The sequence below is a fragment of the Prionailurus viverrinus genome, chromosome D3 (assembly GCF_022837055.1).
Source record: "Prionailurus viverrinus isolate Anna chromosome D3, UM_Priviv_1.0, whole genome shotgun sequence".
Lineage (NCBI taxonomy): Eukaryota > Metazoa > Chordata > Mammalia > Carnivora > Felidae > Prionailurus > Prionailurus viverrinus.
In genome coordinates, this window is record NC_062572.1 from 14,247,166 (window position 1) to 14,272,677 (window position 25,512).

Genomic DNA, 25,512 nt, shown 5'->3' on the forward strand with positions numbered 1-25,512 from the left:
CCTGTGCGTGGGTGAGGGGAGAATGAATCCCCGGGCCCGGCCCAGGCTGCGCTCTCCATCTGGCGACGCTGTGCGTGTGTGTTTCTCTCTGTGTATTCATGCATCGCCCTCATGCTGTGTCATTCCTCTGCTGTGTGTGTGAGCGCGTGTGGCCCGTGTGTCGACCAACCGAGTGCCTTCTTTCTGCAGAGGAAACCACCCAGAGCCCCTGTGTCTCTCCTCACCGTGGAGGACCGGCCCTCCCCCCACCCCTTGGCTTCCTTCACTCATTTCTTCTGGGTACTGAACCCAGGACGTTCGTTGTTTAGGTGGAAGCAGAGACAGCCGGGACCTCTAGATCTCTCTTGAGCGTCCAAGTTAGGCAGTGGACTCTGTTCATCAATTAAAGAAGGGACTCACACGTAAGCTTCTAGGGAGGCGAGGTTTGTGAGGTTTTTTTTTTTTTTTTTTTTTTTTTTGCCACTTCTGGCTTGGGCCAGACCTTGGAAAGGACAGAACCTGGGCTTGGCTTAAGAGAAAAGGAAAAGAATAAAGCGATCCACATGCCTTCCCAGCCACGCTCAGTTTTTCCTCTTTCTCAGTTGGTTTCCAAATCAGGGAGGGCTGCTGGTTGGCACTTGGGAAATTGGGGTGCTGTTTCTCAGACTTCGGCCTTAGGAAGGCAACTTGATCTTTGGAAACAACCGGAAAGAGGCTGGGCTTGGGAGGAGCAGGGATATTCACTGTCTGCTGAGACAGAAAGAAAGAGAGAGAGAGAGAGAGAGAGAGAGAGAGAGAACAAGCCCTGTGCCTCAGTGACCAGACTCTAAGCACTCACCAGGATCTATCTGGATCCTAATAACAATCCCGCAACACTTTTGTCTCCCTCCTTTTCCTCCCCAAAGCACATCCTCACCTACTGCCGTATTTTTATCCTCACTCTGACCAGGGTCAGGTTCAAATATCCCCATTTAACAGATGAATACATTAAGTTGCCACAGGGAGACCGATTTGTCCCAGCTTGTGAAGGTCCAGTGTCCAGGAGGCTCCTGGGTCAGCTGGGGTGGTTGCCTACCCTTCTGCCACAGGGGAGATTAAAAAAAATTTTTAAATATTTATTTATTTTTGAGAGAGAGAGAGAGGGAGAGAGAGAGAAACAGAAAGAGAGAGAGACAGACAGACAGAATCTGAAGCAGGCTCCAGGCTTTGAGCTGTCAGCACACAGCCCGACATGGGGCTCGAACCCACAAACTATGAGATCACGACCTAAGTCGAAGTCCAGAGCTTAACCGACTGAGCCACCCAGGTGCCCCCACAGGGGAGATTTTTACGGGCCTTTTTTGCTCTGTGTTTGGCTCTGTTTCCAGAGGAGTTCTTTACTTTCTCGGGACTTCTATTTCCTTATCTGTAAAATGGCGTTGGTAAGCGATTACACTGCCCTGGGTACCCAGGGGTATTAAATAAAATAGCGAAATCGGGGTCCTCAAGCAATGTCACACAGCACACGCTCAGAAGAAATGGCTTCCTGTTATTGTTACATAATATGCAACGATTCGGGCTTCCTGGCTTTTAATTTTAATTTTCTACACCATCGCAGTTTTGCCAGAGGTCGTTCACGTGCCATCTAGAGGGGGCCCTTTGCTGGAAATCACACGGCGGAATCAGGCGCTGGTGGCGGTACAGGGCTCTGAACACAAGGAGCCGGGTGCCGGGCCGCGTATCCTGCCGACCCAGCCTCCACCCTTTGGAGCAGTGACTTGAAACAAATCACACGCGTGCACGCCCTCGTGCATACCGTGGAAACAATACTTGGACCCGGGCCTCATTCGAGTAGTTCAGTGGTGTCGGGGGTATTTATTTCATTTACCTGGCTGCGAGGAAATTAGCGGCTGACTTTCGGGACAATTGCCAGGGAGAAGGAGGGAGCCAAAATAGGCCAGCGTCTGCCAGTACCATCTCATTGTGCGACCTTGGGCAAGCCGCTCCCCTTTCTGGGCTGCATTTTTGCAACCAGAAGGGTGGGGAGGGCAGCAGTTTCTAGTAAGGGAGAATCTCCTGTGTGCTAAGCACGGCGCTGAGCCCTCGGCACGGGTGCCTTATTTGATCCTGGCAGGGACCGCAAGGAGAAACTGCTATCCCCACCTTACCCATGGACAAGGTGAAGTGAACCCAGGCGGCAACCTTGCATCTAGCAGGTGGATTCTGAGCGCTTACCAGGGTCGGTCCTAATCCTAACACCACCCCTAATACCAACACGCCTCATTTATCCTCCTCCCGAAAGCACACCCTCATCAGCTGCCATATTTTTTTCATCCTCACTCTGATCAGGGTCACCATTGATTGTCCCCCTCTTCTAGATGTGGAGATCAAGCTGCCATAGAAGACCTGACTGTCCTGGCTTGTCCGTGACTTTCCATTTGTAGCACCGAAAGTCAGAGGATGTTAGGGTGAAGGACAGCCGATGAGATGATCCAACCCAACCTCCGTTCAAAAGTGAGCAAACAGAGGCCTGGAGAAGCAAGAGGCTCATTCAACGTGGATCAACAACAGGTGGGGGGAGGGGGTCTAGGGCCGTGCCCTCCAGGAGGCTAGCCACTAGCCACATGCGGTCATTGAACTCCTTAACTGTGGCTGGTTCCATGGAGGTCTGCTGCAGGAGCAAAACACACATTGGGTTTCAAAGGCTAGTAGGAGAGAAAGAACAGGGGCGCCTGGGTGGCTCAGTCAGTTACACGTCTGACTCTTGATTTCTCGGCTCAGATCATGATCTCACGGTTTGTAAGCTCAAGTCCCACATCAGGCTCTGTGCTGACAGCTGCAGAGCCTGCTTGGGATTCTCTCTCCCGGGCTCTGTCTCTCTGCTCCCCGCCCCCCACCCCCCCACCGCCCACTCGTGTATGCATGCACTTGCTCTCTCTCTCTCAAAATAAATAAATAAATAAAAAGAATGAGCCAGATCTCTATTCACAGGTACAAAATGAGCTCCAAGGTACAAAAAGAAAGATGCACATGTGTGAATTCTTCACATGTAAATGCAGAGAATATTCTGGAAAGAATGGGTAGCAATTGGTTGCAATTCACAAGGAATACTAGCAGTCAGAAGTAGGAGGGAGACATCCTTTGCACTGACTACCTTATTTTTCTCTTTGAACATCATTTAAATGCTGTTTTTAATTACATACATATTACCTCTTAAGTGAGCAGTATCGAAGAAACAGCACCCAGCCTGTGAACTCCTGGGTGTTTTCTGCTTGCGCACTCACAAAATCGCGGACGGAGTTATGGCACCATTTGCCATCTCCCTTCAATCTCATTTAAGAACAAATTCCAAGTCTCCATCTCTTAAAAGCAAAACAAAACCAAAGACCCAAACCGTAACTCAACCGTGCTCTTTAAAAAAACAACAGCAAAACACAACAAAACAACCAACTTCCTTGTATCTCCCAAACTGCTAATTTGCAGTCTTTCCCCCGAGAGAACACCACCCGGGAATCAATCTGACACGCTTTCTCCCACGCTGGCAAGTCATTGCTACAAACCCGCCAACCTCTGCAAATCAAGGAGGTGAGCTGGCGTTCTGTGTCTTGGGGGTCCCAGAGACATGTAACTCCCCCAGTTTCATGACTACAGCTTGCTGGTGGTGATGGCCCTGATCTCAGATCGGATGCCCACATCTTACAAGTAGTTCAGAGTTAGCAGAATGAGGCCTCACGGGGGTTTCAAGTTTGATGGCGTGCCTCGTCGTGAGGCTTCGGGAAGCCCTCACTCTCTCACTCTGCTGCACTGTATCATCTCTTTGAATGGCAGTTTGGCAAGATTTAGCCTAAAACTTAAAATACACAGATCTTTGGCCTGGCGATTCAATGTTTAGGACTTTCTCCTGCAGATACACTAGAGGGAACATCCTTAACACACACACACACACACACACACCTTCCTTGCAGGGTTGTTCAGAGTATCAACAGATTAAATAAACAATGGCACATGCATGCAGTGGAATCCTGTGTAGGCATTAAATAAGGGTGGGGGATAGATCTAAAAGGACCAGTGGGGATGGGGAGGTGGCTTAGTCGGTTGGGCATCTGACGCTTGATTTAGGCTCAGGTCATACTCTCAGGTCATGCTGAGCCCTAGTCTGCTTGAAATTCTCTCCCTCCCTCTCCCTCTGCTCCTCCCTGGCTTGTGCACTCGCTCTCTCTCTCTCTCTCTCTCTAAAAAAAAAAAAGGACCAATGGGGAAGCAGCTTCAAGATGCACTATTAAATTTTAAAAGGTGGAGAGCACTGACATATAAATATATTTACATATCCATCCTATGTATTCATCCATAATTCCATAGAAGTTTGATGATGCATTGAACATCTCTGGAAAAACACCCAAGATATTGGTAAATATGCTTGCTTCTGGGAAAGGGGGCTGGGAGGCTAGGGGTGGGGTGGGAGAAAAGCTTACTTTTTATTATATATTCTTTTTTTTATATGTTCTTTGGTGATGCTTACTTATTCATCTTTTACTCTGTTTTTGTATCATATAGAAACCAAAGAGCATGGGCTTTGAAGCCAGACTGTCTTAAATCTGGACTCTGGCTTCTCCACTTGGCTTTGTGATGGTGAGCAGTTTGCTTAACCTCTCTGAGTCACAGTTTTTGCATCTATAACATGGGGATGAGAACAGCATTTCTTCAGGGTGTCCGTGAAGACGGAATAATAGTTAATATTTTCTGAGCTCTTACAACATGCCGTACCTACAGTCAGTGCCCATCAGACAAATCTTCTTCCCACTGCTTTTACTAATAATCATCACACTGGCAGCCATTATGCTCTTGGTCCTCTGTGATGTCAATGGACGGACATACGTTGCTTAAAGTACTTTGTGTCGAAGGACAACTAAAAGCCGTGGACGCACAGGCTGGTCTTGGTTTTCAGTGGAGTGGGTGCCTGTCACCGAGTCCTCGCATCACCAAAGGAGCAGGGTTTGGTGTGTTGGAATGTGGAACTCAAGAGAGGCAGCCAGAAACTCAGGCCCCGGATCTTGGTGATGAGTCACCACCACTGGGGTGGGATGGGGGTGTCGTGGGTCCAGTCCATCATCAGTAGAGAGCTACAGGGCTGTCGTCCCCATGTTGGAATAGATCTGGGGAATTATGGAGCCTACATTTCATCTTCATTTTGCAAAGCTCATTTTTATGAGTGAGTTCAGTCAGCTGTAGAGCACTAAATCCATCATACAGACAGAAAACCCCAGGGTTTGGGGCTAAGGTAATTAGCTTCCTTCCATCACCCCTCAGTGGCACAAAAATCCGCAAAGATGCACCTCCACTGCCCGCGACCCTCGCCAGACATGCTCCATTGCTGGTGGTGTCACGCAGCAGTCAGAGTGGCGAGCGTTAGAGCCAGAAGACGAGAGTTTGTGACCCACTTCTCCTACCTATCAGCCTCAGCTTTGCCATCTGTAAGATGGGAACAATGATGGTTTCTACCTTTCAGGTAGAAATGAAGTGGGAGTACATCCAATGGGATAATCTATGTGAAACGTGTGGCACTGCTCCGTGACTATTTTTAGAGTCGCTTTCGACCGCACCTCAAGGAAAACGAGCAATTTCAGGCCAGATATGTGAACATACTCACAGCCAAGAGGATGGCCTCATTACTGTAAAAATGAAGCACTACCAGTGGGCTCTGAAACACTGCTTAAGAACCATCACAAAGACTTAGTGCATATTTCATACCCCCAATTAACCTCACCCTCTTTCTCTCTTTCTTCCTCCCCTTTTCTCTCCTTCCCTTCCTCTCTTCCTTCCTTTTTTTTTTTTCCCCATTCACACCATCCATTCATTCATTATGAAAGTGTACACAGCTCCCACCTGGGTCAGCAAGGAGGATGGCGGTGGAAGAGCAGGGATGGGTAAGATAGCTCCCTGCCCTCAGAGCTTACAAGCTGGGGGTGGGGGAGAGTGGGGCGGAAAAGAGGTATTAGTGACAGGTGCAGCAGGCAGAACAAAGTGGAAATACAGGCTGTTCGCAGGAACACGGACAGGAAACCAAACAGTCTGGGTGGTGGTGGTCAGGGAAGGCTTCCTGGTGGAAGAGTCAGAGTTAGCCAGACTGAAGGGGTGGATGGTAAGAGGGAGGAGGGGGGGGGAGAGAAGGCGCTGAGAAGGCAGAGGGAGAGAGCAGACATTTGAGGTAGTCCACTGTGCCCTCTCCACTGTGGCAGAAGAAAGCCAATGTCTTATAAATCTGGAGAGGTCTTCAGAAGCTGGATCACATTGGTCTCTTGAGAGCTAAGCTAAGATTCTGGCCTTTATTCTTACAGCAATGATGAGCACTGGAGAGTTTTGAGGACAGAAGTTCTATGGTCAGGTTTAGAGTTGATAAACATCACTCTGGTTGCTGCATGGAAAATGGGTCAGAAAGGCAAGGCTGGCTACGGGGAACCCAGTTAGGAGGCTGTGGCAGGCCAGAGATGAGTAATGACAGTGGTTAGCATAGTGAAGGGAGGAAGGGGGAAAGTGGGCAGGTTTTTTTTTTTAATTTTTTTAAACTTTGTTTTTAATGTTTCTTTTTGAGAGAGAGAGAGAGACAGGGTGTGACTGAGGGAGGGGCAGAGAGAAAGGGACACAGAATCTGAAGCAGGCTCCAGGCTTTGATCTGTCAGCACAGAGCCCAGCGTGGAGCTTCAACCCATGAACCATGAGATCATGACCTGAGCCAAAGCTGGATGCTTAACCGACTGAGCTACTCAGGCACCCCTTTTATAATTAAAAAAAAAAACTTTTTAATGTTAATTTATTTTGGAGAGAGAGAGACAGAGCATGAGTGAGGGAGGGGCAGAGAGAGAGGGAGACACAGAATCTGAAGCAGGCTCCAGGCTCTGAGCTGTCAGCACAGAGCCTGACATGGGGCTCGAACTCACAAACCGTGAGATCATGACCTGAGCTGAAGTCAGATGCTCAATCGACTGAGCCACCCAGGTGCTCCTTAGGGTAGGTTTAAGATACTTAGGAGTTTGGGTCAACAAGATGTGGTGACTGAGTGGGTAGAGGGCACAAAGGAGAGAGAGGTGTCCATGGTGATTTCCCAGCTTCTGGCTTCCACAAGTAGATGGAATGTGATGCTATTTCCTGGCTGAGAGCATCAGAGGGCAGGGAAAAAATACGGTAAAAGAAAGGATAAGAATGAATGAACCTTATTTGGATGAACTGTCCTGCTTGCATAGTAATAAATAATTTAACTCTGGTCTAGGATATTGCAAAAGTCAACATTTCCTGATATCATTATTTCCATAATTTTGGGACACATCAACACTGTATATTTACAGGAAACATACACTTGATTTGGCTCATTCCCCAGCCATTTGATATTGGGCAAGTCATTAAACACTTTGAATCTCAATTTCCTTTTGTCAAATTGAAAAGGTAATAACAACCATGTCCAAGGTTTTTGTGAAGATTAAATAAGACAGATGCTGTAAAGAGCACTTTGTAAACTGTGAATTTCAACTGTAGTAGCGATGCTACATCTTTATTTCAAGGACAACATCAAGAATGGTACTCTTCAAATTGCTGCTCAGTATTAGCTTGAGACTCAACCAAGTTTCTCTTCTCATGCCCAGGTGTCCCTGGTGCAGGGAAACTGGGTCAAGCAAAAGGTGCCCTCGGAAGGAAAAAGTAAGAGTGGTTATCTTAAGGAAGAACTGATAATATCTGCTCCCTTAACTTGAAAGTTCCCTGCAAATAGATCACAGTATCCACGTAGGTCTGAATCAGTTACAAATGAATTTCAGCAAAGGGAGAATATGTTAAATAGAAAATGCAAACTATGATGCTAAGAATAACACCACATATGTCAGATATATCAGTAAAAACAATAAATGTAAATGGGTTAAACTTGAGTAAAAGATCAAGACTCTCAGATTAACTAAACGCATTTTGGTTGCCCTATATTAGCATGGATGTGGGGACAAGGGTGAAAGACAGGAGGAAAAATAGCTCACCAAGGCAGGTATGGGTTTGATGTACATTTGTAAAGGCAGCCTAGGTCTGCTTTGATTTGAAAGATATCATTCACTCTCTTAAAATATGTTAGCACTTGGTAAGCACAAAATAAATATTTACTAAATAAATGATCAGCTATCCACAGCAATTTCTTTAATTTAATTTTTATTAATTAGGTTTAACTCTCCTAAATTAGCAGTTTTGCAAATGATCAAATTCAACCCAATATTTTGAACATTTGTATATATAAACACTTTGTTGAATTACCTAATTTCATTCTTGCAACAACTGTATGAAGGACATGATCTTATGATTCCCATTTTATAGATGCTGAAACTGAGGCTCAAAGAGATTAATTATATTATAGAAGTTGATGCAGCCACTGCCAATGATGGGGATTCAAACCAAGTTTGTCTGAGCTCAAAGTCGTTGCTTTTTAATTTTTTTTACTTGATAAACTCTTTTATTATCTCCAGTAAATTTTAGTCTCAGATTTTCTAAGCAGATAATTATATCACCTACAAATAATGACAGGTCAAAGACTTTTTTGTTGTCACTTTCCAAATACTACTGTGTATTTTTATTTCAGCTGGCCTGATAACTACCTATAATTTTAGTAATTGGTCGCTGAAAGGACTGTAGGGGGTTTCTATTCCAATTGTTCATAATATGGACCCCCAGCAGGGCTCAGGGATCCCTGACAATCCTGGAATTGTGTGCACAACTTTTGTGACCACGTGCATATGTGTGTTTACATGGGGAGACAATCCCTAATATGATTGTCTAAGCACTCCATGATCCAGTAAGCAATAAGAGTAGAAGTCAGTGGATTAACCCTACCTTTTACAGATGAGAAGTCTGAGGCTTACAGATAGGGAAGGATTTGCCAAAGGTTCTTAGAGACAGAGTCAGAACTAGGATTCAGGTCTCTTGCATGATTTCTTCTCAACCTCAAGTTCCATGCTTATTTTCCTTACTCCCCCCATGAAATCAGGAAATGTATTCGGGGTCCTATATTTGACATTAATGCTCATCTCAGGATGTGAGGCACAGCCTCCTCGGTAGATGCACTTGATGTCTGTTTTTACTTTTTTTTTTTGATTATTCAAAATAAATCCAAGCAGTCAAGTATCTTATCCCTCCCCACCCTTCCTGATGAACCACCTCCAATTATTATCTGCCTATCCAGGGTTGATAACAGGGGGTGGGAAGAAACCATGACAGGTGAAGGCAGGGGGAAAATCATCACAGAAGCTGCACATGCAATTTCAGGATTCTCAGGTGTCCTAGATACCCTAGAGCTCTGTAGGGTTCCATAGACCCCATACTAATTGCTTGTCAAAGAAAATGTTTAAAAGATCAAATTCATTGTTAGGATAAAAAGCTGATTATACTTGTCTAGTATTGATGAAGGGAGCCACAAACAATAACACAGTTTTTAAAATAAAAAATAAAATAAAAAGAAAGATCATAGTGTCAGAGACACCGGCCACAACTCCTTCCTTTACTCAGCTTTTACTGAGTAACTACGTTGTTCCCCAAACCTATCATCCTAAATGAATTATGAAATCGTATGCTCTTTGAAGACGGGAACCCTGGTTTTCTGGTTTACCACTGGATCCCTGGGGCACAGCAAGGTGACCAGCACATGGTAGGTGCTCAGTAAATCAGAGTCTCAATCCCTGAGTCCACAGCTATTGAAGGAGGCGGCCCAGGCGGGAGGTGAGAGGGAGCGATGGGGACCGTAGGGACCTGGAGAACCCCATGCCATATCCAGAGCACTATTCTGGCTGGTGGCTGCCACACAGGAAGGCAGGGCCGGGGTCATTTCACTTGCTGCTGTCACGCAGCTACAGGGAGGTGATAACACGGCCCATTACAAATCAAAGAACAAATAAAGGAGACCTCACATCCTCGGGTAAGAACACTTGGATTCAGAAAAAGGAGAGGCAAAGAGGAGGGGGTTCTCAACAAAGTTTGTAAAGTCACCAGTGATGGACACGGTCCAGTGCCTACTATATGGAAACTGTGGTCCACGGACCAGCAATCACCACCTGAGAGCTGGTTAGGAATTGCAGAACCTCAGCCCCCAACCCAGACCTAGGAATCCGACTCTGCATTTTAAGACGACCCTGGGCGATTGGTGTGCCCTTATGTCTTGAGAAACCCTGGTCCACTTTGACTCTAAATGCCTGTGTTACCCTTTTGCAGTCCCTTCAGGCTTCAAGCAGAATACTTGAGTCAAGGGGGTAGAACAATATTAGGTCGAACCGAGTAAAATTGCAGATATCCACCTATTTTGTGACCTGCAAAAATGGCAATTGCCAGCGAAATTTCATTTCCACCTAAACTATAAACCGTTCTGCACAAAAGTGCTTTTAGACCCAGGGTATCACTTGCTTCAAAAAGTCTTGTGTCAGATGCTACAGACAACAGCCCATAGGCATACACATGAGTTCTGTTTGGTCAACAGAGCTAAAAACATTTTTTTTTTTTTTTCAAATTGGTTACCACTACGTAAAAAATCCTGGAAGTTTCACATGAAATGCAAATTTCTGGTTTTTTTGGAAGGCTGGACGGTGTGCTAGTCCTCGATCTGCATTTCTGAATGTCGGCAAACAGCTGGGGTGGGTAGTGGCACCCACTTTAAATGTTTATTTTTATTTATTTTTTGAGAGAGGAGAGAGAGAGAGAGAGAGAGCGAGCACATGCACATGTGCATTAGCAGAGGAGGGGCAGAGAGAGAGAGAAAGAGGGAAAGAGAGAATCCCTAGCAGGCTCCGTGCTGTCAGGGTGAGCCCAGCATGAGGCTTGAACTCATGAACTGTGAGATTATGACCTGAGCAGAAATCAAGAGTTGGATGCTTGGCCAACTGAGCCCCCCCAGGCGCCCCATAGCAGCGCCCCCTGTAGATGGGGCATGGGCTCTCCAGTTCCCCTCAGCCCCATGCAGCCGCCCTCACTCATTTGTTCCTTGCCAGGACCTTGGAGGTATCTATTTGACCGTGGGACCCCTGTTACATAGGGAGTTTTTAAGAGAAACAAGGAAGGTCACCTTTAGAAGCTGCCCAATGAAAGGACAGATGTGTTTAGTGACCTTGGGTCCTGCCATAGGTGCCCCTGGTTGATCTGGGTGTTCAATGGGATGCCCACCTTCCTGACAGCCCTCTGCATCTGCCCCCGCTTGTGCCCCGTGGCCGATGCTCATCCAGCCCTCATGTTCCCTGGGTTACAGCTACGAGAACGGGGGAGCATTTCACACAGCAGTCACCTTTAACTCCCTAGCTGCTGCTTCACTCCACTTGGTGCAGGGGTTTACAAAACCCTTCCTGGAGTGACACCTTTCTCTCTAAATGGAGCTTTCGCTTTTGATGTCAAAGCAGTCTGCCTACTCATTCCGACAAGAGCTGCACAGAGACCAGCTTCCCTTCACTTAGAGGGAACACACAGTCCAAGATCTCATTCATTTTCCTTAGGTGACTCTACCTTGGGGTTCCCTGCACTGGCTGGGTCTTCATCCCATGTTGTACCAGTGCATCTGGAAAGCCCCTAGAAGACACCCCTCCCTCGGCCCTGAGCGACACATGCCCGCCTGATTCAGTCTTACTGAACAGAGCTCTGCGAACGTCCCCCCTGGAAAGTAAAACCACCACGAGCACCATCTAAGCTGACATCACAGAGGCAGGAAGGAAGTCTTACGGGGGATTGTCATAGTTAAGACTGTAGGCCCTGGGTTCAAATCCTGACTCTGCCATTTACTGACTGGGTGGCCTTGGGCAAGACATCTAGCGTCTCTGTGCCTCTGTTTCCTCATCTGTAAAATGGCAAATACTAGTATTTACTTTGCGAGGCTCTTGTGAAAATTACACAAAACGATGTCGTGTTTCCCCGACCACCTGCGCCTCACCTATGCAATCATCTGTCTTCCTCACAGTTGACTCACTTTTTACCTTAAATACTTATTATAGCCTCATCTTTTTTAAAAAAAAAACTTTAAATGTTGATTTATTTTTGAGAGGGACACACACAGAGTACAAGTGGGGGAGGGTCAGAGAGAGAGACACACACAGAATCCAAAGCAGGCTCCAGGCTCTGAGCTGTCAGCACAGGGCCCCACGCGGGGCTCGAACTCACGAATGGTGAGATTAGACCTGAGCCAAAGTCAGACACTCAACCGACTGAGCCACCCAGGCGCCCTTATTATAGCCTCATCTTAAGGAATAATATCCACGGAACCATGGTACAGAGATGCCAGCTACATTTGTCTATTATCGACCAAAACAAGTATTTAATGAGTCAATTTAAAAAAGGGATACCACTGTGTTCCAATCGTGAGACAAGCATTGAACACAGTCAAATTGAGGGACCTCCTCCACAGTAACTGACCAGTAGTTTTCAGAAGTTTCACACTCCTAAGAGGCAGCCCGTGTGACAAACTGTCGCAGAGGAGAAGAAACTGAGGAGAAATTAGCACTAAAAGCGTGTGGGATCCTGGATAAGATCTGGGAACAGAAAACGGTCATTTGTGGGAAAAGTGAGATTCAAGTGAGGTTGATAGCTTAGTTAACAATTGTACCAAAGCTCTGAATGACGTTAACATCAGGGGGTGCTGGATAAGGGATATAAAGAAACTTGGTGCACTATTTTTGCAACATCTCTGTAAGTCTAAGACTACTTCAAAATAAGAGATTTAAAAAAATGAGTACAAGTTAAGCACTCTCTCTCTCCCCTCCCTTTCCCCGCCCGTCCCCCTCGAGCGCCTGGCAACAATCTACTTTCTGTCTCTATGGATTTGCCTGTTCTGGGCATTTCGTACAAACGGAATCCTACAACATGTGGTCTTTTGTGCCTGGTTTGTTTTACTCAGCACCATGTTGTCAAGGCTCATCCACGTTGTGGCATACGTCAGTAATTCATTCCTTTTTATGGCTGGATATTACTCCATTGTATGGACACACCACCTTTGGTTTACCTGTTGATGGACATTTGGGTTGTTTCCACCTACTGACTATCACGAATGGTGTTGTTCTGAGCGTTCATGTACAGGTTTTTGTCGGAACGCTTGTTTCCAAGTTTTAGTGGGGATAAGGTTTCCCACTGGGGTGGGGAAATGTTTTGGAGCGGGACAGAATTGATGGTTGTAAACCACTGAGGATGTATGCAAATACCACTAAATCATACGGTTTAAAATGATACGTTTATGTTATGTGAATTTTACCATAATTTACCACTTGGAAAAGTTCTGTTTCTGCGAGCCCAGCGCTTAGCACAGCACCCGGCCCTCGGCATGTGTGCGAAGAATGCTGGCCTGTGCTGACATCATTGCTGGACCCCCACCGGTGCCCCGGCTCCTACTCTGTGATTCTTTCTACATCATCACGGGGCTTTGGCCAAGAAGTTCCTCCATGTTTGATCTACAGCTCTTCGAAGGTCAGCAACAAAATTTCAGGGTCCCTGGGACGCCACCACTAGAATGCCTTGCTTCGAAGGCATCTAAGAACTCCTGCTTCACAACATGAGTACCTGGCAGGTACGTCATACCTGGCCATCGCCTCCAGCTATGTGCTCAGAGCATCATGGAGTAGACATCCAACTGGTTGCTTGTTGACTGAACACCAAGCCTATTTCAGCAGCCTCTCCAATAAGCCTTACCTCCTCAGAAGACTGCATGCTTTATTTACCCAAGATGCTACCCTACAATTTGCTGCTTAAGTCATGATGCCTTGAAATGGATTGGACTTTATAATGCCCACTCCCCATTTCCTCAAAGCACCTTGGGATGTATTTTGGTGCTTGCAATGGAAGTAAATGCCGGATCCATTTTGAGAATTTCATGGGGATCCTACAGAAAACTGGAGACACTCCAGCTCATCCCAGATGAGGGAAGCATGTTTCTGCCCCAAGATGCCGAGTTGGGGTTGGCTTTCTTCCTGATAATCAACAAGGTCTTCCTCTTTTCTCTGTCTGTGCAGCGATGGTTGTTCTCTATCGTTTGGCCCCAGATCTATTCTCCATCCTTCTCCTAACTTATCTGGGCCCCGGGAGGAGGCTGACCTCTATGGATATCAACAGGATCCTTGTCCTCTGGCTTCTGATTGGGTTTGGCCAATGGGAGAAAAGGGAGATGGGGAGGAGGGAGAGGGGGATCCATGCCATCTCAGTGCTGTGGTCTCGAGAGGTCTACATTCCTCTCTGAGCACAGCTTCTTCTGAGAGCTCCCCACACCCCATTCCATGGCCCAAAGGTTTCGGTAACGTGCTCCCTCCCCCTGCTCCACTGGGCCTGGGGTGGTCATCACTGGCCCAGTTGCTGGTCCTTGAATGCTTCACTCTCCCTTGCTGGCATCTTAAATTGCATTCTTAAATAATACTTTTGTTACATTATCTTGGAATCAAAGTATCACAGCTACAGGTGTCTTCTGTTTCCTGGTTGGACCCTGGCTGAGAAACCTTGACCAGGGTCTAGGGATGAGGAGTACCAGAAGCAACCGCAATGGTCAAGGGTGTAGCATGTCTACACTGGATTACCTTAATGGTGATCCTCATCCTTACGAATAAATGCACGGAACACCCAATAGGCACTGAGTATTTAACGGTCCCAATAACCCAGTGAGGTAGAATCATCCCCATGCTTACAGAAGAGGAAAATGAGGTTTAGAGAGAGATTCAATAACCTGCCCAAGGTTACAGGATGAGTAAGTGGCAGTGGCTGGATTCGAATCTGGCTTGGATGGGCTCCAGAATCCTGCCTCCTGCCATCACCTCATATCCAGAGGGGTCTCATACATCTAAAAGCCAATGTCAGGGCAAGTCAGACCCCTGTGCCTGGGAGAAGAGCCTGCTGTCTCCAAGAAGGATGTCAAATCCTCAATATTGGATCACCTTTTGGAGCTGAAACGCACTCAAACCACACCCGGGCTATCAAGCCTCGCAGTAGAAAAGGCAACTTGGGAAGATATTCCAGAGACGAACCTCCACCTTGTTTCTGAATTCCTCAAGAGGCCCAGAACCTGTTTTGCTGCTGACAGAGAGAAGTGTCTGCTCACTGCTCAATGCCCCTGATGTAATGAGCGCCTCAGAAGAGGGCTCGATTGGGATGCTAAACAGCCGTAAATGACATTGTCACCAGCCTTCATAAAGCACAGTGACTCATAGCCCTAATTAAAATGCTGGGGGGAAAATGTAAAGAAAGGCTGCCATGAAAAACAGTGACATTCTGCTAAACTGCAGGACTATTTCTTCCAGGAAAAGCGGTGCTCGTGAGCGTGTGTATATGTGTGTGCATGTGTGCGTACGCGTGTGTGTGGGGGGGGGGGGCAGAGACGAGAAGCCGAATGTTATTCTTGCAAGAAACTTGGGAAAATTCAACACAGAGGAAAGCCTAAAGCTATTCTTGCCACCCCACTTCTCATTATGAAATATTTAAACACAGAGAATTGAAAAGAATAGTACAATAGCAATTATGAACCTCTAACCAGATTGGACGACTCTTACCATTTGCTATATTTGCCCTGCTTGTACCTGTCTGTCCATCTGTCCATCTACCCACCTACCCATCCATCTATCAGCTCTCGCTGACTTCATCTATCCACCTACCCTATTATCTTCGGTCTGCATCTATCTTTCCCGACCCATCTGAAAATAAGTTGCAAATGTCATGAAGCTTCAGCCCCTAACTCTTAAGCACACATATCTCAAAGACAGTGTCTCACAAGGTGCACAGTGCTGTTATAACACCTAAGAAAATTACCTGTACTTGCAAAAGGTTCCCAAATATTCAGTTAAGGTCACATTTTAAACAATGGCAACTGGAGTATTAAATCTAATCCCTACCGCTCAGGGGACAGAAGCCAATCGCAACATGGAAACAGGCTGTCAAGTGGTTCCTGAGCAGGCAGACTGTTGGCTTCATGGGGGCTGGTTCTCGTCATCAGAGTCGCAAGATCAAGTGCACAAAGCACAATGCTTGACTTAGACACCCGTTTGGAACCAGACAAAAAAAAAAAAAAAACCCTCCAAGTCTAATTATACCATACTGTTTTTTAAAAAGAGCCCCTCCTCAAGACAGAATCTCCACATGATTTCATCCCGTGTAATCACCCATCTTGAACACAAAATGTGCCTTTCAATGACTTCTTGTTATTTCTGAAATGCAAATCCCCCCCCCCCCCCCCCCCCGGCAAAAGCCCAAGAAGCCATCATTAGGCAGGAGAGTCGGAAAGAAATGTGTAATTTCGGAAGGCAAGCCTTGAAGGAGGTACCCCCAAGAAATCCTGTGCATTGAAGACAGCAGTTAAGGAAATATTTACCTACACGTAGGAGTTTTGCATGCTTGTTAAAAAAAATAATCAAAACCAATAAAAATATCAACCCCAAACATCCATCCTGTCTCATTATTTTATGCCCTGCCTGGCGAGAAATAAAAGGATTTTATTTCAGCGACTACAGTGATACTCGGAAAGAAATGACAGATGAAGGTTTTTCCAGCTAAGACTTATCTTAATGAACTAGCACATAGATGTTATTGACTATTTTCATTACCTGCATTCTGGTTACATGAACGTAATTGTTTTCATTTTCCTTATTGGATATTGAACAGTCACAGCTAAGAGACTGCCTCAAAATCCAAAGGAAAAAAAAAAAAAAGAAACATGCCCAAAATATGTCAGTTATTATCAGGTGGTATTTTGATTTATCCCCCTAGGTTACATTTTTAGGCTTACAATTCCTGGGATGAAATACAGCACAATGAAATCCACACGGCTGTTTTAATGACCCAAGGCGATGGACGGCCCACATAATGTGCCCCACTGCATTCTAGTTATGGGCAAGTTGGTCGCTTTCTTGGACACCCGAGCCCCTTGAGGGTGGGGAGAACGTCTTCTGTTTCTTTACGCCCCAGCCTCTCCTGCGGGGCTCTGTCACAGAGCTGGGAGCTTGGGGCTCATTTGCTAGATGAAGAAAGGCTGCCCAGACTCTTGTTCATGACAAGAAGTCCTTTAACTCAGAAGCACTGACTGGTCATCCACAGCATCTGAAGTTGCCATGTGCCCTTCTTCATTTCAACCTGGAAACAGGTTCCAGAAAGGCCCACCATTTAAATCCCCATGGTAATGATGTAGCTGTCAAGTTTTGAATAAGGAGGGCATTCCAGAGTATTATTTAACACCGGTGGGCCAAGTTTCCCAGCAGAAGCCGAGACACTTTTTGGGATACCCCTGATAATCTGTGGAATTTCTTTTAGGTGCCTTTAGTCAAGATGCCTAAAGCAGCTTGAGTGGCCAACAAACAAACAAACAAACAAACAAAGAAGACCTGTGTTTTCTGGGAACCCCAACTGACAAGAGGTGACCTTATGATGGTCGGGGGCAGAACATCACAAATCAGAGGTGAGGAAAGAGAAAACGTTGCCCAGGCTGGAAATGAGAACTTCACCCCTGCCAAGGGCCCCTGTGTTTCTAGTGCTAACAGACCGGTCTTCCTTCAGGAACTGTCAGCAGAAATCACGAATGCCACTGACAGACGAGAATTGGGCAAATGTTGGTCTCCGGCGAGCCCCAGAACGTTAAAGTGGAAAAGGTCTTTGAGGGGTTGTAAATGGAAAATGTCTTCAAGGGCCACGCAAGTGACATAAACAATATTTAATGGTGGGGTTTCTGACCTAAAGGTGCAAAGAAAAGAAAACTAAACCAGACCAGACCAAAATGCAAAGCCCGTAGCAGGCAGCCAGAACATTCCTGCAGGTTTCCGAATGGCATTGCCCTTGAATGCTAAACATCATTTCACAGATGAGAAAATCGGTGCTGAGCGAGAACAGGCATGGTCCACATCAGAGGGCCAACTAAAGGGGTCTCTCTTGTTTCCATTTCTTTGCTTTATTCTGATCACTAACACGGGCCTGATGCTGTTTCCCGTCCCAGAGTTCCACATATACTATCTCACTGAATCTTCCTAACAGCTCCATGCGCTAGCCCTAACCCCCATTTTATGGATGACATACCTGAGGTTCAGAGAGGTTAACTCACTCACCCCGAGTCACAGAATCCACAGGTGCTAGGGCCTGGTGTCAGGTGCCTCCCCAGATGACATCCCTTCTCGATGTTCCGTGTGGTCTCTGCCTTTCAACCTGGCTGCACTTGACCCAGTTTGGCACCGGAGACCCTGTCACTGGCAGGATGCTACGAATCAGTAAGGCCGGTGCTGCCTCCTCTGAGCAGTCCTACGTGGATACCCCCAGTCGTCCATCCGGGATGCCTGCTGCAACATTTCACTGCAGCCTCTCCCGCAGAACCGTCACACGTGCCACAAGGCTTGTTTGGAGCCCACTGCCCAACCAGACCACAGGCTTCGTCAGAGAGGAGCTCGCCCCACCTTAATCTGAGCATCTGCCCTTGGGGTCCGGCACCGAGCCTGCCATTTAGCACTCATCATCACATATTTGACAAATGTGCTGGCGTCTGCCGCAGAGCCACGGATAACTGCTACTCATCTTCGGCCGATCGTCACGAAACACGCCTATGCCAAGACCCATGCCTGCTGCACCCTGTTAGCTACACTTTTATGGGGGACTTAGGGACCTTTACTGTTGATCGATCATTTTTATTTTCACAGATTCAAGTAGACTCAATCTTCCAGCATTGCTGGGTGCTGTTCATAGGAACAGGCCTGTGAGTGATATACACCTGCAGGACTTGGAAAGGTTGGGTCGGGGGCCGACGCGGCTGTCGAAGAGCTCCAACCAATGGTTTTGGTGAAATCAATGGTAGTTAGACAGGGTTTATCAGCATCTGTGATTACTCGGCTCCTAAAATTTTACCCAATAGATCACTTTTAAATGAAATCCTCTCTGCAAGGACAGACGGGTCCACCAATGGAGCTAATGCCCAACAAGACACAGGGTCATAGGGCTGATGCACCACAAGGTCAGACTGGAAGGAGTCCTGATCAGTCTCTCCTGAACAATCTGACAACAACTGGGGGAGAGGGAGAGAGAGAGAGAGAGCGAGAGCTACAGAGAGAGAGGGAGAGAGAGAGAGAGAGAGAGAGAGAGAGAGAGAGAGAGCGCGCTACAGAGAGAGACGGAGAGAGAGGGAGAGACGTAATCAAATTCCTTTAAGTTCGGAAACTATGGGGCTTCTCTATCCTGGAGTAAACATGATGCTATCAGATTGAGCACTGGCAAAGGGTCAAGACACAGAGGTTTGTCAATACAGTGCGGTGTGACCTTTGGCAAGTCACATACCTTTCCTGAGTTTCGTTTCCCCCTCTGGAAGATGAGGTGGTGGACAAGAGCTGAGGGGATTAGAATCTGCTGCAGAAGTCATGTTAAAAACACAGAAACTTCAGGTCTCCCTCGGAAACGTGGACTCGTTAGACCTGGGCGTCAGAATCTGGCATCTGTGCTTTTGGGTTCTGATGGCGACAGTCTACCGGGCTGCCGTTCAGAAGCTGCTGGATTAGTGAGGTCGAAATGCTATCATGTATGAGGATGATAAAAACGGTCATATCTACAGTCATTGTAGCCACTGTGTTGTTAAACACACAACCCACAATGACCTGTAATGGGAAGTGTGCCCCTTTGTTCAAACGGGCCAGGTGAAAACTGGTCCTAAAATGCCAAATTCAACTTCTGCGCATTCCAGTTTCTAATTAGGAAAAGCCCTGGTTCTAATGGGCACAGACTGTTGTCAATGGCTCTCAACCACGTTCCAAAGCTTACCAAGGCACGCACAGACCCACAGAACCAGAATGATGGGCAATATACTGAGTCTTGTCATAAGACACCCCAAAACATACAGCCAAGAAGGCACCACAGCCGGATCTGTGCATTCTCACAATACCCTGGTGAACTGACCCCCCCCCCAAGTCTTCCTGTGTCCTAGGAAACTGGCACCCCACCAGTAGGAAAGTTTTGGGACAGTTGTCTGGTTGGTACCTTGGACAGGGTCTCGGGCCTCAGAGGTAGAGGCCCTCAGGAAGAAAGGCACCCCGCTTCACCACTCCTAGACTCTCACCCTTTCCTGCAAGGTCCTTCTCTGTGGATGACAGCCTCCTAGACGGCTTGCGTTGGCCATCTGGGGAAAATAAAGAAGGGACAGGAAAAGCATAGGGCAGACCGGTCTGGAAACCACAGCCACACTACTGGCCCCAAAGAGTGCAACAGAAGACTTCCTCTGGAATCACCAATCTTGGCATAAACCTATTGTTTCCAGAACACCTTTCACATACATTATGAAGAAAATCTACAACACAACCCTGTGGGAGTTACGTTCTCATTCTGCAGATAATGAAACTGAATCTCAGAGAGGTTAAGTGGCTTGGTCTCAAGCAAAGATCTTCACCCAGATCTCTCTACTATGCTGATAGCTCTTTCTCTACGTGGTCAGGGACTTTGGGGAAATTACAGTTTCTGGAGACACAGTCGTGCCCCTGACCACTGGGGTAGTCTCTTGCTGAGCAGATGTATCAGGAAATGAGGCTGTGGGCGCAAGGGCACCCACATGGACTTGTTAGACCAGTTAGGTGTCCAGACGCGGGCGCCCCCCTCCCGCAAATTAAAGAGCTAAAACCTGAGACTCAATTCTCCAGCTGTGTACTTACCGCCTAGGCGACTGTGGGCAGGTTGCTGAGTTTAATCTGCCTCAGCTTTTGCATCTGCAAAATGGGATTCAGATCACTGCACTGGTAACCTGGGGGAGTTCAGGGGAGTATTCTGGGGTATTCCAGGGTTACCTTATTATGTGACCTCCCCTTGGCGATGGCACAAAGCCGTGCACTCTTTCAGGGGTTCTGGAAATTGGATTCTTCGTAAGGACTGGGGCGGTGGTAGTGAAAGTGGTGGCTTAGACTGTCTCCCTTAGGATTCTTGCCAAGGCTTCTCAGATCTGTCTGCTGAGGTGCCTGGGGGCACAGAAGAATTGACACCACCCCTGCCAGCTGGGGCACAAAGGCCCCTTGCCGGCTTCAAGTTCAAAATAACAATGGGGAAGATCAGTGCTTCCCTGAGTCTGAACCGGCAGCATTTGCCCCAACCCCAATTAGAGAAAGGGGTAGAAGAGAGGGAGAAGGTTCTTCTCCTTCCTCAGGGGGGCTGGCTTGAGGGGTTAGTTCCTTTTTCCTCTCTGTCAAGGTCGTGGGCCACCGGAGGCCAGACCATGTGCCCTGGGCAGGCTCACCAGCACCACATCTATGCTCAGGGACCCCCTTGGGGGTGCTCCATCACTGGCCACTTGTAGATTCTTCTGGGGTCTGTGTGCACGGTTTGAACTAAACTATGGAATTAGAATGGGATCTCATCTGCCAGGAAGAACCCTATGCATCTTCTCCTGGACTACTCCGGTTCCACTAGAGGTAAGTGCCTCCGACCCCAGCCTGGGGGCCTTGAGGGGCGGATCTGTAGGTCCTACTGGCAGGAAACACCTGACCCTGAGTCTCCCGGATCTGGCCCAGGGGCGTTATAACAATAAACTATCAGAAACACTGAGCACTTTATTCACATTCATAATTTTTTTAACGTCCTCACCACAGCCCCATGAGAAAGGAATTTTAAAGACAAGAGAACTGAGGCCATACACCCAGTAAAAGGTAAATCTAGGATTGGAGCCCAGGGGTGTCCCTCGGAAGCTCCCAGTCCTCACTCCATGCCTTGTCAGCGCGCACCTCTTCCCTCCGGGTGCCCACCGCAGGCAGCACGGTCTCCAGCCCGCAGAGAGCCCGGGGCGCTCCGGCCGCAGTGCCGTCCCCCACCCCGGGATGGAGGCGAGGGTCTCAGGGTTTCTAGGGCGCAATCCAGACAGCCCTGTCGGGACCCTCGGACCCAAGGGACCTTCGGGTGGTCCTGGAAGCTGGATCTCACGGGGACCCTGCCCTGACCCTTGATCACCTGGAAGCAAAGCCGTTGCTCGCAGTGCACTGCCCGGTCCCAAATCCCAACCGCGGAGCGCGCCCCTCGTCCGTCCGGGGGACGCGCGCGCCGGGAGCCCCAGAGCCTCTTTTCCAGCGAGAGGCACAACTTTCCTAGGTTCTGGGAGCCGGCGCTCTTACACCCCAATCCCGCCCGGGCTGGAGAAGTAAGAGGTGCAGGCGGCCCCGCCACGACCGCGGGCGCGCGACGAGGATCCTCGCAAAGTTGGAAGCCAGGCAGGAGGGACGTTTCCCGAGAGCGGAGCCCTCCCAGCCTCCGGGCCCCCGCCGGAGGAGGCCAGCGATGCGGAGTCCGCCATTACCGCGGGCGCGCAGGTGCCATACCTCCGGAGGGCCGGGCGCGCAGCAAAGCTTAAAGTTGAGGCCGGGCAGGTGCAGCGATCCGCGGGGAGCGGCGTCCCCCAGCCGCGGGCTGCCCGCCGGGGACAGCGAGCGGTGCCAAGGGGTCCGCCATTACCGCGGGCGCGCAGCTCGCAGCCGAGCGCGCGGCTCCAGAGGGACGCGGGTCCCTGCAAAGTTGGAGCGCGGCGGGCGCGTCGACCCCCGGCCCGGCGCCCCCGGCCTGGGGCCGCCCGCTGGGAGGAGAAAACAGGGTCGCCCGAACCAAGTTGGGACGCGCGGCAAACCCCGCGCCTCCCGTGCACTCCCGGGGCTGGCGCCGGGGCGGGGAGCCCTAGGGCACCGGGAGGGGACGCGGGACGGCTGGGCCGAGAACTCACCTGCTGCCGAGCCGGGCAGCGCCGAGGCTGCCTCTTCGCGCTGCGCGCCCGCCCGCCCGCCCGCCCGGCCGGCCGCGGGTCCGCTTGCCTGCCCTTCTCCTCCTCCTCTTCCTCCTCCTCCTTCTCCACCTCCTCCTCCCGGGCGCCCGCGGCCGCCGCGCTCGCGGTTCCGAATCCTCCCGGTCCGCCGCCCCGCGCGGCTGGAGGGCGCCAGTGGCACCCACTCACCTCCCGATGGGAGCCGCGCGCGTCCCTCCCCCTTCCCCTCCGCTTTGTGCCTCTCTGATCCCTCCCCGCCCCCTCTCGCCGAGCCCCCACCCCTCCCGAGTCCCCTCCCCTCCCTCCGCCCCAGCGAACCCAAGTTCGGGACGGAGGCTGCGGGCTTCCCCGCGTGCGCCCCTGGCTCACCCCGGCCGCCCGGCTGCCGCTCGCCGCCTGGCCGCCCCTCGGAGGAGCCGCCGCGCTAAGTGGCTCCTCGCCCAGCGGCTGGAAACGCGGCATAAATATGTAGGGACTGAGCCGTGAGCTCAGCGAGGGTCGTGAGGGGGAATTTATTTCTTAATGTCCCTCCTTTATCCTATCATCGCTGAAACGAATTAGCGGTGACGTCCAACCCGGCTGGTTTATGGGTGTGGGGCGGGAGACGTCGCAACCCTCATTAAAAGAGCCGCTCTGGGCTCCAAAGCATACATCTTTTATATAACCTAATTTCCATTTTTTTCCCCCTATCAGGAAACACACACACACACCACGACGATTTCTGGGAGCCTGGAGGGGGCTGAATGCAGTGGCCACAGGGCAGCTCTCAGGGGCAGACAAGGCCCCATGGGAGGCGGGGATGGTTCTTTCGGTCTCTGCATCAGTGTTGGATAGGATTCCTTAACGGGACAGTGGGCCCCGCGGTTCCCCCACGCGGGGCGTGGCCGGAAGCCCCCAGGAGCCCGCAGGAGGTCGCAGCTTGGGTTCCGGCCCTGGCTCTTGGGTGGGCAGACTGGGACAGAAGCAGCCAGTTCTGGAAACGTTGCCTTGTTCTGGTCTTCTCCGGAGCAGCACTTAGGCCTGGCAGCTGGGGAGGGGCCTGGCTCACCTGTGGCCCAGTGGGCCTGCAGGTGGGGAGAGGGCCGGGGCTGGGCTGGGCTGGGGGAGGAGAAGATCGAGATCCAAGCTTTCCTCCCTTTCTTAGGGGCTCTAACATATGGGTAACCATATAAACCCGTCTCAAAAGCTGTCTTTTCCTGGGCAGATTGCAAAGGATTTTGCATTTCACTGTTACTGCTGCTCACACACTCTTGGGGAAACAGCAAATCAAGGAAAGAGAGGAGACTTCACACACACACACACACACACACACACACACACACCCCACCTGGCTCCAGGTGGCTTGATCTGACTTCCCCCACCAGCCTTGCTGAGAGAAACAAACCTCTTCAGGTTCTGAGTTCTGCAGAGATGAGGCAAAGAAGAACGCCCCCCCCCCTTGTCACTAAGAAATGCTTTTCAGATCCTCTTGCATATGACGCTCCGGAGAGGGGGGTGTGACTTTGGGGCCAGAAAGAGAGGTATGGGGGGGATGAGGAGGGGAGGAAGGAATAAGGAGTAAGCTGGCGGGTACACGGAGCTGTTTGCTTCGTCCTGGAAAGAAGACGCCAGAAATTCCCTCTGGGCCCCAGGGCTCTGCTGCCACTTCCTGACTGTGCCACATGGGCCAAGTTCCAGAGCCTCGGTTTCCCCAGTGGTGAAATGGGCCTGAGGTCGTCGGGAACATGTGTACGATGAGATGATGCTGGTGAAGCTCTTGGCAAAAATGCCTGGCATATAGTAAATGCTCAGTAAACAGTAGCCAGAAAAGATAGTAACAATGCCGAGACTAATAGTGACATAAACGTTGGATGGGGCACCCCGGGGACGTGGGGCCGCAGCTGAGTCCTTCCAGCTTCCCCGGCCTGAACCATTTCAAAGTTGAGCACAGGCTCTCAGTGGTGTCAGACTCAGAATGCTGCTCCCCTCAATTACCATGGCAACTGGGGAAAATCAGGAAGCCAGGGGAAGGGAAGCCACTTTTCCGCTGGGCTGGCCGTTCACCTGCTCAAAGCAGCTACCTCGCCTGCGTGCGGGGTTGGGCCCAAAATAGGCCTAAGGCGGGGCACCTCCTCTCCTGGAGAACCAGTTGCCCGGATCTGGGGAGAGGGGTGGCTGGTGGGGAATGGGCAGCCACGAGATGGTGGGGTCAGGGCCCAGGCTGAGCTATGTCTGCAAAAGGCAGAGGTGGCCTGGGTTTGGGGAGAGGGAGACAGAAACCCTGCTCCTTCAGGTCTGTCCTCACCGCCAGGTGTCCTGGTGCAATTGACAGCAAAGTCCCCCGAATGTGGCTCTCCAGACAGAAGTGTGGGGAGACGGGGCCTTGGAGCCCAGGGTGGGAGCTTGTCGTCCTGAGGGGTCCTGCGTGCGGCTATGAGAGCAAAAGAGAAAGAAAGAGAAAGAGAAGGAGAGAGAGATGAGGGGGGGGGGGCGGAGTTTAGGCAGAGACTCCCCTTCCTTTACTGTGTTTATTGCCATCAGCTTAGGGGACTCGGACAATATAGTCCTCACAGTAGAAAGAATAATGGCTGTCAGCGTGAACCAAGCATTTTATAGGTAGATCTCATGGGCTCATCATAAAAATTAAGAGATGATTCCTTTTCTTAGTCCCATCGTACATTTGGGGAGGGGGGCGGAGAAGCAGAGGTTCCGAGGGGCACAGAGGCTTGCTCCAGGTCACCCAGTTCATTGGTGGAAAAGCAACTATGAGAACTCACGTCCCGCTGATCCCGAAGTGGGGCCCTCCCTGCCCCCCCCCCCCCACCTCGTGGAGAAAGAGAGTGACTAAGTCAGAGACCTTCTTTCGGGATGGCGGGGGC

The 25,512-nt window shown here is 49.6% G+C and overlaps 1 protein-coding gene across 1 annotated transcript in view; it reads right to left on the reverse strand.

Moving 5' to 3' along the window:
- The window catches only part of NOS1 (nitric oxide synthase 1), a 115,125-nt gene that overhangs the window by 89,396 nt on the left and 217 nt on the right, over nt 1-25,512 (reverse strand). The window contains exon 2 of the mRNA XM_047828819.1: nt 24,939-25,064. The gene's annotated coding sequence lies outside the window, so the exon portion shown is untranslated. The remainder of the gene's footprint in view (nt 1-24,938; nt 25,065-25,512) is intronic.